Below are 16,023 nucleotides of genomic sequence, written 5' to 3'. Positions count from 1 at the left end.
TGTAAAGTCGCTTCAATAAGAGGAGAACGGTGCTGACAATAGTTTCCCAAAACTTCTGACAAAGAACTCGGAGAGAACTGGGATCATCCTGAAAGTGAAAACAAAAATGATCCAGAAGAATGCGAGAAAGAGAAGGCTTGAGGAAAAGAGACCCACGAGTGTTTGGGTGTGACACACAGAGAGCAAGATGACATCATGGGTCAGAAAAGGTCTCCATGGCTCTTTCTTAATCCAGTTTGCATGATGGGAAAGTACTGTTTTCCATTTGGCTCACATTAAGCTGAATCTGGGATGGACAGCCACTTTTATAATTCACCATGCTAGCTATAGAGGAGGATTGTAAGTACTGTAACCGTCTCACTTTGCAGTCACTATAACCCTAATGTGATTCATTCCAACATAAGCAAGTTTCACTCTGATAGTGTCCTCACATTCAATGCTTTTTCCAAGCCATTACATAAGATTACAAAAAAACACTGTGTGGTGTGTTTCTAGAAGACGGAGCTGTTTTCTTCAGTGGCCATTACTGTACATGCACAAAACCCTATATAACACCCTAGAGGAAAGGGAAAACCCCATAAATTAAATACGGCCTCTTTAATAAAAGACTCTTATCCAATTCAAGGGCTGCAAGACAATGGTAATGCTTGAAAACACCCAATGTAATACTCTGCTTCTCCATATAGGTCATGTAAACGTTCAAATCCACTTTGAAGATAATGACTTTTTGAAATACACCAAAAAACACTTATTGAATCCATAACATGTCCCTAAGCCAAAGCCGGTCACTGCCGTTTCAGCACCACCTGTTCCCACTTCTTAGCTGACATTCAAACGATGAATTGCATCTAACATTTGTCCCTTCATATTTCAATCACACAGGAAATGGGGGGGCTGTGGCTGTGTAAACACTATTGTGGACAGAAACCCCCCCGCTGTGATGAGTGAATTCTTCCATCAAGTCTATTTTTGGACCAAATACTCAGCATTGCAAGTGTGTTGTAAATTTACAATGAGGACAGCGGAGGTTAATGAAACCGGGCATTAGCTCTCCGGAAAAAAAGGGGGCATTACACAGAAATCTGGAGCGCACAGCTATTTCCTCTCAAGTTATTGTAACCAAATAAACGTCTGACACCTCTGGACTAAAAATACTCACTTCATCTCAACAAAGTACGCCAGAATTGAGAAGAAAGGAACCCGAAAGCACTGGGCATGGGTCTTGGAAACAGCATGCCGCTCATAGGAACTCTGTGAACTGTCCTGAGGCCGGAGCACAGTGCCATGCTGCAAATATAGAGCGGGAATTCTTGGGAGTTTAGTGGGACACAAACGCTACACAATGACTAACGTCTCCGGGGGGCAAACAGAGGAAACAAGTAAAACATTTAGCATACCCGTGGCTAGGAATAGCTCCAGACATCCACCAGGGAGGCTTTAATAAATCCAAGCGCTGCTGATGGAATCTGGGGAAAGTGTGTATGGGAAACGGTGAGTGTAATTTTCAGAGAAAGGGCACACCCTAATATATCTTTCAATATCAAAGCTGCCGTGTGTTCCAGTGGTGTCGCGTTTGAAGATATGTAAATATAAGCAAACATTGTTTCATGTAAATCCTCCTGTGACTAACTTCCTTGTAAAAATCCAGCCATGTGAGCCATGGGGTTCTTGAATCAAGCCAAAAACATGTTAAATCGATGTCTTTATCACTGTTTTTTTGCAATACATTTGATGGTATAGGTGTCTAGAATATCACATTGATTTCCCCTCTACTCCTGACCTCCTCCTCTTCTGGTGTGAGAGCTGCCTGACAGACCATGAATCACCTCTTACACATACATGTGTCTGATCGTCATCATAGCCTATAAAACTCGAGCTGTAAAACACTCACCAAAATGCAAAGTGTCAAGGTATCGTAATGACATCCTGTGGCATAATAACCCTTAACAGCTCCAGACAGCAAGAAGACAGCATCTGTGAGGAGCGAACAAAGGCTTCTACTGCTGCTCTCAATGTTTCCTATGAGACATTACAACAGATCCTATCTCACTGTAAATGTGCGAGGATGTAATAAGGCTTATTTCCAGGCTCATGTTCTCAGCCTGTGGTTTTCTGCTCACTTTCTTCCAGTGCTTTGCTTTTTTTACTGGTCGACTCCCTTCATTTCCAGACCCGAAGAGAAGCAGCCCAGAAAGGGACGTCACTGTCAAACAGACAAGTTAAAAGTGGAAATGTGGCTGAAAGCTGAAGCTACCGTTGCCAGTAAAAGAAATTAGAAAGTAAAAGCGAGTGGGAGCGGTCGGTCGGGCGCTGTCGAAACTCAAACAGGGTGCGGTTGGCTTGTCATTTGACATGTAGTGACCACTGGTGTTCAACACGGAAAATCACATAACACTAAGTGTGTGTGTTCTCGTTGAATTGGAAAATGTAGGGTGGATGCAGCTTTAAAGGTTAAAGAAGAAAGCTTGTGAAAAGAGGATGATAGGTTTAAACAGGGGGCAGGGATATACAGTCTTTGTGAAGAGTGTATCATCATGAAACATAAAATGAAGTCAGGAAATCAGTATGTAAATCAGACAATTGTAGTGGCATTATACTGGATTCTGGTCAATTGGGGGTTTTTTCATTGTATGCTTTCTCTACCTTGTCTCCAATGCATTTCTCCTGGTGCATTCAAGTGCCTTTTGTGTTTCGTTTATTGTCAAATCTGCTCCTTAACAGAATTTTGGAAAAGTTTCCCTTTCCTTTTTTTGATTAGACAATCCACCTGTGTTTTAAGTAAGTACCTTTAAAATCTGCCATATTCAACATTGTGTCACGTATTTTCCTCTCTCATGCAGTCCTCAGGGCATTGACTGCTCGCCAAGCTACACTGTGAGTCTATTTGTATCATCCTGAAGGACAGCCATGAACATAAACGTTAAAAAGTCCCCTTCAGTGTCAGATTATCATTTTAAAAACACCACAGTCCCAAAGCAGGGTGGCTTCAAATTAAAATCCAAACACGCAGAAAACCCTGCACACGTCACATAGAGGAGGAGAGAGAGGAGAAGGGGAAGGAGTGATGGGTAAAGGGAGATAAGACGGGTAAAAGGCCAACGAGGAAACGGTGGGGGAGTGACGGAGGGAATGATGAATAGGTACAATAATGGAGGGAGGGCGCCGGCTATTAGGCTGCGAATAAAAGGGGGAGGCCCGATGGCCAAAACAACAGCTCCAGTGTCGTCTGTCAAGCACGACGACAGCCTGCAAGCAGAGGATGAACTCTCTCACACACACACACACACACACACACACACACACACACACACGCACACACACATATGAGATGGATACACAAACACAAGCTCACTGGAGCACAGCGTGACACAGTGAGCCACTCTGGCTTATTCAGCCAATTAGGAAGGAGGGGCAGGGAAAGGGACGGGGGACAGAGAGGGGAGAAAGACGAGGAGGATGTCAGAGGTGGACAGATGGAGAGGGAGTCGAGTGGGGGAGGCAGAGAGAGGAGTAGAGAAACTGAGGAGGAGAGAAACGCACGGATACACTGGTGGGCGCTAGGTGTGAGGACTCCACAGCGCCAGCCAAACTTTAACTGCATCCATTGCTATGGAAACACACATGAGCATCTCCAAGGTGACTGCAGATGGTCATGCAGCGATCACAAAGCTTCAGTACGGCTTAGATCCTCGGTAATAACTTCAATATTGATTTAATGTGTCTACTTATCTGCCTGTAGGGTGTCCGCCCATCTGCTTTTTCATATAACAACAGTGCAGTCAGAGGACATTTGCATGGATTAGCATAGTTTCTAAAAACGGTAAGTCGTGATCAGAACAGAGGTGCTCTTTGCTGAGTAAAATGGCTGAATCTTTAACATCACAAGCTCAAAATACAATTATGAAACCTGGCAATAACAAGTGTGATAGAGCCCCTTTAGAGTCAAATTCAACAGGTAACTTACATAATTGCAAACAGAACAACTTCTTCACTGCATTAAATTAGAAGTTGAAGAGCGTCAAGCACTTTATTAAAAATCCTTGAAAAGCCACGGTGTATTTTTAGCACTCGTAGGAGCCTTGTTTAGTTTCAGTTCTTATCTTACTTCTGACAGTCACTCTCCTGCGCTTGCACACAAACACAGCGAGGATGTGTCAGCTTCCCCGCTTTCCTTCAGGGCAGCAGTCCCAATGTGAAATCAATAGTCTTGTCCTGCCTTTTGGAAGATTGGGTTACATCCACACACGTACGTATATACCCACACACACACAACCAGGGGCTCAGGTGGTCTGCTGCAGTGCACACACACAGTTTTAAACATGATGCAGCACTGCAGCAGGCTGAAAACAAATAGCCAGACATTAAAGCAGGCAGAGAGCAGACCAGACTCCCTGCACTGGGAAAGCATGGCAGGAGGAAAGAGCTGCAATGCTGTGAAGTAAATCCTCAACTAATGTCCTCCGCACATTAAAACCCTGCTGTAACTCTTTGGATAAATAAGGAGTGGTTGTATGTAGGACACTGAGTGATTCTTCTGCAGGGTATAATATGAATAGCTGATCACAATACACTTGTCAAAGCATGGAGGTATAATGGAAAACCAGCAGGGACAATACAACCTTGAATTATTCATTATTATATCACATTTTTTCCCAGCAGTACATCCTATTGATCTGCCTCTCAGCTACTATAGATACATAAAATCATTATAGCGCCATCATTTTATTCCCCCATCATCCTTTGGTTGCTTGGTCTAGTGAAACAGGGGGTTTGCATCGGCCACCTGTCAGGGAATACAAAGCACAGTAGCATACTGCGCAAGCAACACATGCCCAAACACACACACACACACACACACACACACACACACACACACACACACACACACGGATGCATAACCTGTGTGGACATACTGCAAGCAGCGAGCCAGCCATGTGCAATGTGCAAGCAGAAATGCTGGGCACACATGCCACCAGCAGCTGGGAATATCTTGCTCTGATGGCTTACTACTTTCCCATCTCCCCCCCCCTCCCCCCTCCCCCCGGTTGGATCTGTACCCCCTGCAAGATGGCCCCTGATTGGCTGAGTGTCTTGTCATGTTAAGTGTGTCTTCAATTAGTCCCAAAAAAATGTGCCAGTCTGCTTCCTGCCGCACAATTTCTGGCATTCCTGACGTTGCTTTTCTTCCATGTCCCAAATGTCTTCATGAAATCATGGGGAGATCGTTTCAAGGACAGTCTCTTAAAGCATGAATTAAATAGTTGCCATGAGAACAAGTGAACACGACAGAACAATGACAGATAACTTCGGACCCGCATGTACAAGCTGAATTATATTGACAGCGCTGTGTCAAAGTTGCTGAGCGTCTCCACATGACACTGACACACACACAGCGAGCCGCCGACACACGGCCATAAACCTCGCTGACACACAGGCATCCTCACTTCCTGGAACAGTTTAAATCCAGGGGAGCGACTTCCTCCTCTGCGCCCAGGGCTCCATCACCGCTGCTGGGGTCCCAGTTAAAAACCCGGCTTCCTTTCCACATCCTCATCTAGGCTTTGTAAACATCACAGACCCCCCCGGAGAAGAAAATAATACATGTCTGGGAGTTTGTCCGGTCAGATCCCCTCTTTTAGTTGCTTCTAGATATGTTCAAACACTCCAGCATTTCCCAGCTGGCAAGCAAAGGTCTGTAACCTTCATAAGATGGTAGTAAATATGCTCTATTTATTCCCTATCCATCACAATGAGACCGAGGTGGAAGAAGTACTTAAATATAGAAGAATTGTCAGCCAAGTGTACTTGTATTGTTTACAACTACATGCAAGAGCATTAAAGTGTTGTAGTTTGTCCTCATTTTAATGTGTTGTAGGCAGGTACAGTACTGCATTAAATCCCAGTGGCTGTTAGATATGAGTGATAAATGAATGCAGTGGAGTAGAAGTTTAAATGAGCAAAATAAGGATGTCCAAATAGTACTTTTCCCCCGCTGCAATTGGACAAGCCATATCTACGCACACATTACAATGCAAGCAATATATTGGTTTTCCTCCTCAAATATGTGTTTCTTAATAAAGTAGTCAACCACAGCTTCCACGTCAGAGTAAATAATAATCAAAAGCAGAAGCAAAACAAATCAACAGATAAAAGGCATTTTATGTGTTTTGCTTCTGCTTCTGCGGTGGGTCTTGTGTGCTCTGTGGTCTGCAGAGGGCCACTTATGTAAACCCATAACTCCCTTTTTTATAACTCCCCTATTAACAGGAATATAGAATCTGTGCTGATGTGGGTGTTCATATCGTGTGCGTTTTTTTCACAGAGCCAAGACGCAAAGCACTCTAGTAAATGACTTGCTGGCCGTTCCTTGCAGATACGAGTGGAAAGAGAGCAGATCTGCGATAGTGAGAGAATAAAGGCTCACTGTTAGGAGCAGCTCTCCGCTTCAAACCGCAGCACAGTTCGCCCTCACATGGTTCTACTTTAGTCGGGAATTATCTCTTTCGGCGAGGAGGACTCTCCCCTGACAAGTTCCTCAGAGGCTTGACTCCTCTTTCATTTAGCTTTGATTTACAAGGCGCTCTGACGCTTTACAAAGGGGGGAGTGAAGCCTCCCTTTCTACACCAAGTCTGGATTTATCTTTCCCTACGACAAACAACAAACACACTGTCAACCGGGGATTCCACTCTCTAATGTGAAGCGGCTACATGACAGATCTGACACATCAGTCATGCATGTCACATGAGAAAACACAGGGTTTCAGACCACCTTAAATATATAACTTGCTACAGCAGCAGCAGCTTGTCAATATAACAGCCTCTGTGGCATCCGTGCATGAGCTTGGCAAAGCTTCCTGGCAGCGACGTCAATACTGTTTTTCCCCTGCTCAGAGTTTATAACCCACAGAAAGTAGCTCTGGCACCATTTACTCACTTAGGTTTACAGGAACTCTTACCTCTGAAGTGGCTTTTTCTCCTTCCTTCTGGGGTTAAAGGTCAGACCAAAACCACCACTCCACTCTTTGACAGGGCTTTTATCCTCTGAGACTGAAAGAAAGGAGAAGAATAAAATGTATTAGATATGATTCAGTGTCTACTTTTAGGACTATAGTAGCAAAACACAATCCATGCTTCAGTCACAGCCTCCTTTAGTCCGTCCAACCTTATAGCGTTTGTTTTCTGCAGGAGAATTCAGAGACCCGGCAGCTAGAGGAAGACAGAGCGATTTCACTGTCACAAGAATGCAGAGGATTAACTGTGGAGTGTGCTTGAGCGAGAGACTTAACTAACTGCAGACAAAAATGACACGCACAGCCAGAAAGACACTTATCGCGGCGCTCTGAAAGCAATCAAGCCCAGCGCTGCCTTCATTACGAACGGGCTTCATTATCACTGCGAGATTAAGAGTGTGACATTTGAGCTGACGACGACTTCTTCATTTGACTACAAAGCCTTTATTTTCATAGCCACACATGCAGCCGACCTAAAAAGCAAGGCAGGCTAATCATTTCACTACATGAGTCAGAGTCAAAACTCTTATTTGTGTGTTGACTCTGACTCATTAGTAAGTCTGCTGACCGGCGTTGAACATTTTAAACAAATCATCAACTCATCAGTGCTGAGTCACGCCAGCCAGACATATTTTATCCAAAACAACCTGGATGCTGAGTCATGGTCTGGTCATAGGATATAATTCGGGCACACAACCTGTTGACTGGAGGTTATCACATGGTGATTTGGCGAGGAAAAACGCTATGATTTGGACATGGTGTGTACTTTGTGTGTGTGAGAGAGAGAGGTAGGCAGCTGATGTTATGGCTGCCGACTAAGAAGCTATTCCCGCTGGCTTCAGCTGTTCCTTTTCTACACAACAACTGTTCAACAGCATGTGGCCCTTGTGTGTGAGTGTGTGTGTGTGTGTGTGTGTGTGTGTGTGTGTGTGTGTGTGTGTGTGTGTGTGTGTGTGTGTGTGTGTTTTAGACTTGCATGAGTGTTAGAAAAAGTCGTACTCCAGTGTGCATGTCTGTGCTCGTGCACGTCATCCATACATGTGTGTCAAAAACACAAAATTGCCTCCTCGGGTTACAGGTCAGCCCCCTCTGTCTCTCTCTGGCGTAGTGTGCACACACAGTGAACGTGTGATATCACTCAGTCAACACAAGGCCATTGAACAGGTGTGGCCGTGACACATGGGTCCATGCAGCTGCAGGGAACACAGTTGCTCCAGTCACAACAGCACAGAGCCGGCAGGCAGCTGCTCCGCTGCTGAAAACAAAGGCTGGCCTGCGGCACACATGCACAGACAAACATTAACAGCATGTGATCGAAACGAAAGGCCTGGACAAAATGGAGAGGACAAAAAAAAGGAGTAAATCGAACAATTCAAGACATGACAATACAAGTTTCCTCTTCTTAAATCTGTACTAAATCTGGCACATGTATGCCCAGGTACAAATAGTGTCATGTACCCTTTTCCCACCGAATTAACACATTTTTGCCAATAGACTCCTTTCCTGTTGCCGGTAGAAAAGGAAGCTTTTATGTAATATTGGTGTGTCACGCTCCACATCACATAGGTGACAGCAGGAACAGTGAACATGTTACTTTTCTATTTTATCTTCTCTCTTTCAAACTCTAAAAGCAGAGTTGGTGTTTGTTGGAACAAGTGCATTAATCTTTGAATCGTATGAAGCCCTGAAGACAACATCTTCCATGCACTCGTTTCCCAAAACTACCCAGAAGGTGCCGTGTGTGTCACCCTAACAACAGCTAGTTTCAGGACACAGTTTATGTGGCCTAGCTTGGTGCCCCACTTCAACAACAGACCGAGGGGAAACACAGAGCCCTATGTGGTGGACACAGGTGTGTCCTTGTCCACCCTTCACTTCCCCCATTAACAGAAATCCGTCGGGGCAGCTCATTTCCTGTCGCGGCAGGAAGTGGAAAGGAGGGCAGGGCCGTGGGCGAGCTGAGGTGATGGTGATGTCACAGCAGGAAAAGAAAGACTGGACTGTAGTAGGGGAAGTACAGCAAATGAGTAATCAGGCGGAGCTGAACGACCTATACAGTGGACAGTGTGTGGGTACGGTGCTACTAATCAAACTGGGAGAAGTACTTCCTGTGGTGGGAGTTTCGTCCACCTAACGTACTGTAGAGGCGGTTTTACATTCACACATTAAAGAACGGCAGAAACACAGCATCTTTGTTACTCAGGGGGACACAGCACACAAACTGAGCAGTGTACTGTATGCCCCTGATTCCCAGTTATGGTGTTCATCCAATAAACTCCACCAGAAAAGGCTTCATTTCATCATACCAGAAGCACCTCATCTATTGCAGCATTATCTTTCATATTGGATAACATTACAAAATAAACTGTGGAAGTATCATTTGGTTTTCCCAGCTTACACACAGGGAAGCCAAATCTGATATACTGGATTTGACTTGAGTGCCAATAAAGGCTGTATTAAATAGATATGGTATTGGGCTCATGTGCCAAATCCCCATTTCCTGAATCAATCTACAACAAAGTAATTACATAAAAGAACGAATGATGGCCAAAAAAAAAGCTCTCGTAGTAAAAACTGGATTTAAACCATTTTATAAACCAAGTGCTGTTTGTAACATTCCTGTGTAAAGCAGAAACACCATATCGTAGTAGACGACAGATTAATGATTAGAGACACATTCCACTCATTCTTGTCTTGCTTGATAAGATAGCATCAGGAAATGTTGTTAAAGACATTGAAATGCTCTAATTGGTGGTACAAAAGCAAATTCTCCCTAATTCCCTACTGATCTGGGTAGCAATGGCAGGACCTTGGGAGATGTATTGATCAGAAAGGGCCAACAGCATCTTAAATCTGCTCTCAGAACAAGATAAGACTTAGCAGTGACCCTGAGCGTTCCTGTAAGGGCAGTGAGGTAAACCATCGGCGGCTGATTGATGGGAAGGTGCATTAGTATTGATCAGTGTGTTGCTTTTAAACCAGAGCATACATTGTGGACTTCCTAACCCCTACATTAGTTCAATACAAAACCACTTGAATGTCAGATACTTTTTTGGGAGTGTGTTCCTCAAAAGACTGCTGTTTTATTCAGTTTAAGTGTCTCATCAATGATTCATATTAACACAACTGCCTATGTGGGTACTGTTGCGCTCCCCTCTCACACACGGTGATGTCTGGTTGCGATTACAAGGAGCTGATCTCCTCTCCTCACTGGGATTCTCCACGGTCCGTGCAGGCCAGCACTCTCCTCTGGAAAAACCACACATGGTGGGAATTATGGAATAACGCTGCGTCAGGAATGTTCCCACGATGGCCAGTGGGATCTGATGGAGGTCCCATTGGCTGGCGAGCTGCCAGTGGGGTTTATGGGGTAAAGTAACACACACATACAGAGTTACACGATCAAATGCTTCTTGTATTAGTCCACTAAGGACCTTATCCTCTTGTGCTGGAGGAGAATAGTCCTTTGTGTGCACTGATTTAATTTCACTGCAGAAAAAAATCGTCTCTCAAAGCTCATCGTCACTTCATCACGGCTGATAGGAGAGAAATGTCACGTCTCATTTAAACATTTCGTTCTAAATCTCTCAAGAGGAGGATCATCAACAGCAGTTAGGGGTGAGGGGTCAAGCCGACTGACCCCCACTATGCCCTCCTCGTCGCTTTAAAGCCGGTCATGGTGCCAAACTCGGGGCAGAGCTAGATTCAGTCAACGAGAAGAGTTGCCCCTTGTGGCACGTGGGCCGAAAATAATCAGGAATCACTAGAGAGTGAAGATCAGCGGAGCAGAGAGAGATTAGCAAGCCACTCAGCCACTAACTTAACCCAAAGACACTTTCAATGGAGGCTCGGCTCCCTCGCAGAGCTGCCAGGGTATTAGTCAATGAGATTTGGCAAAAGGCAGCCACACACACACACTCACACACACAGAGCTATCTTGTGAGATTAAGCCTACAGATTTGAGCGACTGTCAAGGGATTCTCGCGCAAAAATGTGTCAATCGGCTTCTGCAGAGGCACGCACGCCTGTACTCTCACTGCGGTATAGGTCACTGCTGGAAACTGGAGATTCCTGCAGTGTCCTACATGAACTTAAGAAGAAAAAAATGGAGCAGCCTGCCAGAGTTTGGACTGTACAGTGAATGTAGAGCACTGACGCGAAGCCAAATGTTCAAGACTTTGGCAAAGGGAGATGGGGAATGACCTCAGTGTTTCCAGGCCGTCGTATTTCACATGACATCAGCTGCTGCTGCTGCGTTCTCACAACTCCTGTCTCCTCCATCCGATCCTTCTTTCCTCTCACTAATTTACATATTTTCCCCTCTTCCTCACTGGTGTTTTACCGCTTTGCCAAAACATCTTGGCTCTTGTGATATGCCGATGTGTGGTGACCCTTGTGGCTGTTGCCTGGGGATGTTACGATCGGGCAATGTGACAAGGGCTGGCTGCTTTCCAACCCCCTCTCTCCCTGAGGTTTCACCGCACGCTCAAGCACCGCCTGGATAGTGTAGCTACTTCTAACAGACATGAGTAACTTTCATGATTATGGGTGAGAGTGTAGTTGGGGGGGGAAAGTAGGTTACAGTGCATATTTAATGTCAAAACAAGCCCAGTTTTATGTGTACTGCGAGTTCCTGTCTTGCGCTGAACACACAGTTGGAGTATTTAAATAATGGAAGCGGGGTTTCTATGCATGTAGTCGAACTGAATCTGCACAATTGAAAAAGATGACATCTTAAATCCAGTGCGCGCTCAGCAGAATCTATTTTCTTTGCATGCCAATATTTCTGTTTCCAAACGCTGCTTTTGTAACCACACAAACACGACACCCCTGACACAATGAGATGCTAACGTGAGGACGCTATAATCACTGTAACTGGATCCCTAACTTTCTCCGATCGTCATATAATGCAGCATTGTTAGTGTATCCCTGGAGGTATATAAATCTGAATCCTCGGTGGATTTGACTGGAATGTAACCCGGAGGTCAACGATTAAACGGCAACTGTACAAACATAAACACTTTAGGGCCAGGCGGCAGGCGTTTCGCAGGGGGGCGAGGGAAAACACTACTTGGCTTGCATCTGTGTTTGTATGATGGACTGTTAGTGTTACCAGAGAGTCCACACACACAGACACACAGACACACACTGCTGTTATGGTTTCGTGAGAACTAACTGAACTCTGCAACACATCACATGATCTGCTGGCCATTTAATCTAATTAAACCAAAGATGCTAAATAGCACACGTGAAAGCAATACACAGAAGGGATATAAATCCACTGTGTGCGAGTGTACGTCTTGCACCAGACGGATCATACATCACCCAGTCAATAATGCATATTTTTACAGCAGCCATGTTTTTTCTCTGAGTTTGCACATTGTGGGCTCTTAATACTGCTTTCTCCAAAGCGCTCCTGCTCGCCTTAAGCAATTTTTGTTCTCTCCATGTCAAGACCCATTATCCGTGGCCCAGCTCAATCCACACAGTCAGGCCAACCCATCCATCAACCCATCCCGGGACTGCTGTGGAGCTTTAACTGGACTTACATAGGCAGGTGGGGTAAAGAAAGAAACATGAGACCGTAAATCACCGCCTCCATGACGCTCTGATACCTGATGCGTCTGCTGGAATTATAGCTGAGAATTCCCACTGGGATGAAATTCCCTTTTCCAGCCTTGGATGTGAGGATCAATTTCAGGTTAAATCCCCAACTGTGTGCGACTCCACTTAAAAGAAAGTGGCCTCAAGGCTTCGAGACAAAGATGTTGATCATGCATGTGAAAGAGTAACAATCCAGACTCATTTTTACTCCATTCCCTGTCACATGCTCTTCTGAGTTAACTGCAGATCATTAGTTATACAGTAGAGGAAGAGGAGCAGGTCATTATCAGCAGCACAGCAGTGGGAATCAGCCACCTGCCATTGTCAAAGTCATAATGATTAATAGCTGCCTAAGCTGCTTAAACACACTGTACGGTGAGAGAGGAGGCACACAAAAGGGACTATTAATGAACGAACAATACTGTATCATAGCAGATCAGATACTAAATGGGAAAATAGGTCATGTAAGAAGTGGAGATCAAGACTGACAGACTGAGTTTAATGGAAGAAACATCTCCTAAAAAGTGTCTCAAAAACAATAACACATTTAGGCTTCTATCCCTCATGAATCAAGGTATTTTCAGACCCATAATTATCTACAAATGCTGAGCAATTATACAGGAGGAATCCATCCTAACAGGTAGATCGAATTACAGTAGCCTCGGTAGACCACAATGCAATGCAACCACAAAAAGTAATCTAGGGAATTGAGTGTGGGGTGCAAATATCACCCACTTCAAAACTTAAGCGCAACAAGTGCAGACCTGTCCTATGTGAAATGCATGAAAGGATGCAAGGCTGTCAGAGGGGAAATAACAACAATTAATTCAAAAGTAACTCAACAACAAGCTGGAAGCCTTGAATGAGTAGTGTGCAGAAGTGCAAACCCCATTAGGACTTAAAATATAAACTATTGTGAAAGTGCTGCAGGTGAAACCCTTCCCCCAATGGCACAGATATAACAACTCACACCCAATTGTAGTCCCATCTAAACCGTTTATATCTGTAGGTGTCTCTATACACCACGTGTGTGTGTGTGCGCTTGAATGCACCTGCTGAACCAGGACCCAGATCATGCATTGCACTGAAAAGAGGCTGCCCTCCTTCTGCCTGTTTCAATCAGCTGTGCAGCCGGAGAGTAGAGCATGCAGCGTCCATACATTGCTTGAGCTAAGGCCGGATAAATGCAACACCTTCCACATTTCCTGGTTGTATAATTGCACTGAACACAATGGAGGCGTAAGAGTGAAAGTGTATGTTTTTTTAAAGACCTTATAACTATTCTCCTTGCCAAAGAACAGAAAGTCAGTCAGTAATTTCCTGCAATAGAGGGCATTGACAGGAGTGTGTGTGTGTATGAAAAGGCCAACAGGAAGAGCCGCTCTGTATCTGGAGCAGGAGAGGGTTTGCAGTCGACATGAGGGCTTGGTTAGCCATTTGTCTTTGTGTTTTCAAATAGCAGGGGCAGCTGCCACCAAAGGTCAGCAAAATGTTAGCAGAACAAGGCCCTATAGAGGCCGGGAGCACGTGCCTGTGACAAGAGGGGGGACACACCCAGGTGGAGGGAGACATTTTCCCTCTCATATAACACACCCTGGCATCTTGTTTGGCATCAAGGAGCCGGGCTCTGATGCAGCTGTTGGTGGCCTTTCGCTGTGTATTCCCAACTCAAAGCAAGGTTTGATCTTCTATAAAACTGGGGAATGATTTAAGCAGAGTGAATCTCTTGCTGTATTATGGGCTTTTCTAACTTGTTTATGTGTCTGTACTTATGCGATCACAACACAATGCAGATTTTTTTTGTGCATATTTACAAAATACTGAATCAAACGCATTATAAGGACAATAAAACTGTTGGAATTCAGCGACAAGCCTTCATTTTATAAGTGGGTATATCAGGTTACAGAGTCCCCTCCGGGTCTCCATCCATGTGTTGAAAGCTGCGTTTGAAGTGCCATCCTCCCCCTGCCCTCCTTTTACCCACCTACACCCCCGGCTGTAGCAGAACCTGGGTAAACTTACACCAACCACCCCTCCGAGTTTGTCTCTGGAGCTTTTGTGCAGAGCAGACTTGTGCCCAGGGACATGGGTGGGTGGGTGGATGGATGGAGGTCAGACATTGCCCTCTGCAACTCGCACGACACAGTAAAGTGCTGATAGATGCATGGACTTTGCAGATGCTAACACACACACACACACACACACACACATCTTTCTTCTCCTCTCATGGAATCACTCCTCAAGTCCAACATTTATTTGACAACTGTTTTTCTCATCTAATCAACAACATCCCAAGGAAATCAAGCGAACGCAAAAAAAAGAGGATGAAAGGCAGCGGAGAGATGGATGGAGGAAAACAGACAGGCTGCTTTTTTTCTACCCTTCCACTTCTGGCAAAACAAGACAGAGTGCATGAATGAGAAAACCATGTTTCTGGAGATGTGTTTCGAGGCCTCTCAAAATATATACCCTTGGTTCTCCCTTCAAAAGCCTTGAATAAAAAAAGCTGACAGTGAAAAATCCCGTACATGTGTTTTTAAACAGGAGCAGTGATGTGACACGCTCACTTCTCTAACATGTGTTTTACCTCTGTGGCTGGAAATATAATCCATGACGGAGCTTTTTATGACTGAGCTGTATACCATACTGCCTGAACGCAATGACTTCAGGACTATAAAGCCTTGTGAACGCCTTTATGAGGTGCTGTATTATGGGCTACTGGCATTTTTAACTAGTTTGAGTGTTATGTGTGACAACAAAATCCATATATGCAATAACATACTGGATTATAATGACAATAAAAACACAGCCATTCCTTTGAACCATCTTTCTAAACAGTTGATAACAAATGTTCCTTCATTCATAAGGAGACACAGCACAGGAAACAGAGACACAATTACAATACCCCAAGGGAAAACAACATGTCACTCATGGTTCTCCAGATGTGCTCGTGCAATCACTTATTTTCTGTCCTTTTCTGCTGTGTCCCCGACTAGACAGTAAATGACTCCAAACTCCAAAAACATGACAAGCTTAAGGGCATCTGCCTGAGGGGAGGCGACCAGAAGGCCGGTAGTTATTTTCATCCCATTAACTGCACTGTAAGGGAATGGGCTGCATTGTTGCAGCACTGTCCCATGCCCAGAATAATGTGCTTCTAGTCTAGTGCTTTGTGGATGCAAATCAAGCGTGCCTTAAGGACACAGACAGCCCATTATAATGCAACTGTGGGGAATAAAGGCAGGGCCAAGTGGCTTCTTCTGTGTTTGTTTTGTGTATTCACCCCTGAATGGACGAAATACAGTGAGAAAACTGTCCTCACCTGGCCTTGGTAGTGTAAATAACACACACAGGGAATATTTACTGTGCTGACCTGGGTACATATGGCAGCCAGCCAGGCGGTGGCATG

General features: G+C 44.7%; 1 protein-coding gene across 1 annotated transcript in view; it reads right to left on the bottom strand.

Annotated features, from left to right (window-relative positions):
- Positions 1-16,023, bottom strand: part of raph1b (Ras association (RalGDS/AF-6) and pleckstrin homology domains 1b) — a 35,434-nt gene that overhangs the window by 18,166 nt on the left and 1,245 nt on the right. The window contains 1 exon segment of the mRNA XM_063878203.1: positions 6,957-7,047. The gene's annotated coding sequence lies outside the window, so the exon portion shown is untranslated.

The sequence above is a fragment of the Eleginops maclovinus genome, chromosome 24 (genome assembly GCF_036324505.1).
Source record: "Eleginops maclovinus isolate JMC-PN-2008 ecotype Puerto Natales chromosome 24, JC_Emac_rtc_rv5, whole genome shotgun sequence".
Taxonomy (NCBI): Eukaryota; Metazoa; Chordata; class Actinopteri; order Perciformes; family Eleginopidae; genus Eleginops; species Eleginops maclovinus.
The sequence above is the reverse complement of the archived record's forward strand: the minus strand, read 5'-3'. Positions and strand labels throughout refer to the sequence as shown.